The 5,400-nt window shown below is 44.5% G+C and overlaps 1 non-coding gene across 1 annotated transcript; it reads right to left on the reverse strand.

Moving 5' to 3' along the window:
• LOC141141812 (U2 spliceosomal RNA) lies at nt 1-182 on the reverse strand. The gene has a single exon (XR_012244242.1). It is a non-coding gene; the product is annotated as a U2 spliceosomal RNA (small nuclear RNA).
• Between the last annotated feature and the right edge of the window lie 5,218 nt (nt 183-5,400).

Below are 5,400 nucleotides of genomic sequence, written 5' to 3' on the forward strand. Positions count from 1 at the left end.
GAGGGGTGCACCGGTCCTGGAGGTACTGCAATACCAGGTCGATGCGTGGAGTGGACAGAGCAAGCTCTTCTTCCACCTCCCTGTTCTAAAAATCCATTTAATATATGGTCCCCAGATAGGGGACGTATCAGATATTAAACTGATAAGAACAGATATTTTTTTTTTCTCTACTCAGACTGAATCACATAAACTCAGCTTAAACCAAGCACTCGAAGACTACACTGAGCTGTGTTCTGTACATTGGCATAAAAGTATCAAAAAAAATAAAATCATGAAGTAAAATCCATATATACATACAATTTTTATGCAAAACTTTTAACCTTCACCCACCCACCACCTTGCAAAATTCCAAAAGACATCCGCCTCATCCACCCCCATACTTCTTTACATATAAAACATCCTTGCCATTACCCAATCAACGCAATCTTTTTCAGCCAATACCATTTATTTCTTCACCAAAGCACACCGCGTCTCCCACATCACTTCTCTTACAACAGCAGACAGGACAAACATTTTTCGTTGTTTTCCTTTGTCGCCTTCCACCAAACCAAGAACGCCAGATTCAAAGGACACACCATCAATCCCCACCACCCTTCCTACAAACCCACACAGCAACATCCAGAAATTCTTAGCAAAAAAACATTCCCAAAATAGGTGTCTTACAGTCTCAATACCAGCACACCCTTCTCTGGGGCACACCCTCCTCACCAAATCTCTAGATTTAAAAAAAGACATAGTAGATAAACAATTGTGCAAGGATAACCACACCACCTCCCTCTGTTGGATTCCTCCAACAGATCTCAGCTTTTTTTGGACCTAACCCAAAAATATTGGTTGGCAGTTCGTCTTTCCTTAACCATGCCCACAGAGACTGTTTTTTACGAGCCCCTTCCCCTAACTCATGCAGCTGATTTCTTTGAAAAAAAGTGGTCGCTTTAAATAATACACTGGCGATAGCATCGATATAGGCTTTGTAAGATCCCTTCCACACCACCCCCACTTCAACAAAGGCCAACCAATCAAATAACGCATTAGCGCTGCAGTTTTCCCTCCTACCAGGAAGGTTCTAAGGTGCACCTTCCACCATTGAACATCCAAAAAACGGTCAACATTGGGAAAGTTATACCCACCCTGCTGCACTCTTCATAACCACCTCCCTTGAGACCTTCTCCATTTTTGATCCCCAGAAAAATACATAGAGCATCCTTGTAATTCTCTGTACCCACCTCTTATTCGGAGGAAAGATCACAGAGAAGTACAGCAGTAAAGGCATAATCACCGCCTTGACAGTCAAGGTTTTCCCGGAAAGGGATAACCTCCTAGTTTTCCACAAACACAACTTCTTTTCAATTTTCTCCACCCCTTTAGCCGTATTTTCTTGATTTACCAAGTTTCTCTCATAATGCACTCCTAGCACATCCACCTCCTGCACACTCTTCAGTTTACTTTTAGACACATCACATGTTCCACTTAAAACACAAACGCTGCTTTTGCCCAAAATGACGCACACAATCCAGATATTGCTCCAAAAATACCTAGCTGAAGCTCAGCTCTCATCAAGTCCCTCGTTGTGTTACATAGGAAATTTATATCGTCCATGTAACAGAGGGTCTTAACGGGTTCATTCCCACAACCTGGCACAAACATTCCTTTAAAGCATTTATCCCTCCCCACATGTCTTAAAAGAGGCTCCATCACACAGATAAATGCGACAGGCGACAAGGGGCACCCCTGCCTTACCCCGGACATCACTTTAACTTCCTCAGACAACTTCCCATTGACAAGAACTTGACTGCTGATTCCCAGGTACAGACACTCCACCACTTTAACAAATCCCCATCTGCCTCAGTACCACAAAGAGAAATTTATGAGCCTCCCGATCATACGCTTTCTCTAGATCAATGCTTGCAACGGCTAAGGGCATGTTATTACATTGGGCGTAAAACACAAGATCCCTCAGGAGGATTAAGTTGTCAGAAATCCTCCGTCCAGGTACAGCACAGACTTGCCATTCTCCGATGATGCTATCCACTACCCTCCTCATCCTATCAGCTAACAATTTAACAAAAATTTTGTAGTCACTATTATACAACAAATTGATAATCCCCTTCTTCAATGAAGCTGAAACTCTTTTCTCTCTCATACAAGTCCTTATTACCTCACACAAATCATCTTTCAATACCGACCAGAACTCCGCGTATAAATCCACTGGTAATCCGTCCCCTCCAGGAGTCTTGTTCTTCTTCATCCTCTTCACCACGTTTTCCACCTCTTCTTCCTCCACAGGGTCCAAAAGCATCTCCGCATCTTCCATACTCAAATTTCCTCTCACCACCTCACAGTACTCGCGCATTTCTTCTTCCGTCGCACCCCCACCACCACCATACAAATCAGCATAAAAGGACCTGATGGATTCCACCATTCTGTCACCGCCCACCTCCTCCTCACCTTCCAACACCGACAGGAACATTTTCCTTGGCCCAAAAGACTTCTTAAAAAAATATGAGGAGCACTGTTCATCTTCCTCCATCTCTTGAACTTTGGCTCTGAAAACAATGTCTTTCCCATGTTCCTTGAGCATAGCATTCCGGGCCTCACGTACTTCCCTCAGCTCTTCCTCCACCTCAACCCCCATCCTTTTACACTGAAATAAAAAATGCATCCTATCCACCAACCTCCTTGCATCCTCACGCTTTCTCCTAGCCGCCTCCACACCCCATTTCTTGAAAAAACCACCTATCATAATTTTTGCCCAATCCCACCACTCCAGGACATCCTCGAAACTACGCTTTTTAAAGGTGAGCCACTCGTAGAAATTCTTAAATCTTGTAAAAAAACCCTCCTCCTTTAAACAAGAGCAGTTCAGTTTCCATGCACCCCTCCCACACATCCTAGCATCATCAAGAAGAAAGGAGCCAGTAATCATAGCATGGTCTGAAAAGGATACCAAATTCATCTGATAACCAGTAATTTTCAGAGCTAAGGACACAAAAATAAAATCTATTCTAGATCGAACTGACCCCTTATCCGAAAAAAAGGTAAAGGAAGTGTCATTTCCCTGCACCACGGCAGCAGTATCCTGTAAATGGAAATCATTAACTATTTCATATAGCGCCCTTGATGTTACATCAATACCGCTTTCCATGCTAGCACCCTGCCTATCCTCACTCCTCCTTACACAATTAAAATCTCCAACCAAGATAGTTGGGATTCTGCCAGGCAACCATAATTTAAGCGTATTAAGAAAATTCACATGCTCCTTTCTCTCAGCAGGTGCATAGCAATTAACTATTTTGACTTTACACCCCGCCACCTCCAAAATAGCAATTTGCAACCTCCCCGGCACCACCACCTCATGTGACACATACTGGACATACAGACTTTTAATAAGAATCCCAACCCCTTCATTTCTGGACTCACACACAGGGGACCACATAGATACTCTGTTTCCATTCATCACACAAAACCCTTTCTATACCACATTCCTGAACACAAACTACATCAGAGCACACCCCTTCCAAATAATCAAAAATGGCAGCCCTCTTCCACCCCGAACATATACTCCTCACGTTCACAGAACTCACAGTCAAGGCCATCACAAAAAAATCAAAAAGGTTTGCACAGCCATAACAAAAACTTATAAATGATGCATAGCCTCCTCCATCCCTTTACTCGCTACATTTGCGTAGGTCAGTCTCTTCCTCGTAAAAGGAGAACTGGCAGACTCAGATTTTGAGCCTCCATTATCAGGAAAGGATATGCCCCCCCCCCTCCAGCCCCCTCCTCCCGCAATCTTTTGGTAGAGGACTGAGAAGTCTCGTCCATAGCAATTACCAACTGATGTCCACATTCTAGACTTTCGTCACTTTCCATCTCTTCATTATCAGCCTCTTCCTCCTCCTCTGCACTAGATGACAAGCCGCTCATTAACGCAGATAGTCGTCCCGGACTTATCAACGCCACACTCCTCTGGGCCGCCCTCCTCTTGACTCGCCGGAGATCCTTGCACCACCCTCTCTTCTCCCATCTCCTGGTGACCTGGAACTGTCCCACCTTCAACTTTGCGCTTTTCCCCTACTGCAGTGACAAGGCCTGCCATCGTATCAACAGTAGCAGAGCCAGTGCCGACCTCCCTGTTCACAGCCTCTGCCTGCTCCGTAGGCACAGCGTCATTGGCCTGGTGCTCCGAGGATGCAGCAGGCCACTCCGCATCAGCAGACCCAGCACTGCCACCTTCCCTCCGAGCCTCAGATCATTGCCTCTGCTGCATACATCTTGCTCGAGTCCTTGCTAATACATCATGGAACTCAGATTCTCTCTTAGCCGAAAAATACTCTTCACACTGTCTCGCTAGGTGACCTGATTTCTTACAAATGTCATACATCCTGGTTTGTTTGCATTCTTTGAAAGGATGCTCTTCATTACCACAAAATCTGCACTTGATCCTACGATCACAGTCCCCACTTGCATGTCCATAAACACAACACTTCCTGCAGTAAACAGGTTGCCCAGGGTAAAAAAGGAACCCCCTCTCACCCCCAATATTGAATACTGCCGGAGGCCTCTTCACCCCACCAACACAGTCAGTATCAGACCAGAATTTCCCGTAGAATCTGTATTTTCCAGACCATATCTCATATTTATTCAGTGTTTTATCACCGCCCTGCAAATCCTCACAGTAATTGTTCAAAAAAGCCCTAACCAAGTTCACATCCGCAAAGGGGTTATACATATGAACCACTATAGCTTTTTCTTTCTGCATAAACAAGGGTATGATGTCCATTTTCTGCAATAACTCGTTATCTGTATTCCTCATCTTCTCATAGACATTCCAGCACATCTCAACAGAAACAAAAGTTATGTCATATAACCTCTGCTGAGAAAAATCCTGTAGACAAACAATATCTCTTACCCTTAGGCCAAGAAAATCCATCAAGACATCCACCACAAACATCCTTAAGTTGATTTCCACTTTAAATTCCACCTTCACCAGGAGCCGAATCGAATCCCGCATTCCACGGACCGCCATCTTGGCACCAAATGGTACCTCACCTCTTCCTCCGACTAAGGGTACCCCCGAAGGGGCCCCAAACGCTGCCTCCAAACGCCTTAAGAAGGGTGATAGCTCCTCATTGCCCGGGGACTAAGCCTAAAACCAATAGCAACAAGGGGGGCCCTCCGAAAAGGGACGCTCCCCCCAAGGCCGACTGTTGGGTACCCCGGGCACCTTTCAACTAAGATACAAGCAAGCAGAACTTTTTTTTTTTTTTTTTTAAAAACCTTCAGTATAACGACTTCAGACTTGATCAATTTTACTCAATCTTATGTAAGACAAGTCGGGCGTTTGCATCATTTAGGTTTTCCTTATTTTTTCTTTTTATGATCTTTTTGTTCTTATAG

This window comes from Aquarana catesbeiana, linkage group LG04, assembly GCF_042186555.1.
Source record: "Aquarana catesbeiana isolate 2022-GZ linkage group LG04, ASM4218655v1, whole genome shotgun sequence".
NCBI classification, from domain to species: domain Eukaryota; kingdom Metazoa; phylum Chordata; class Amphibia; order Anura; family Ranidae; genus Aquarana; species Aquarana catesbeiana.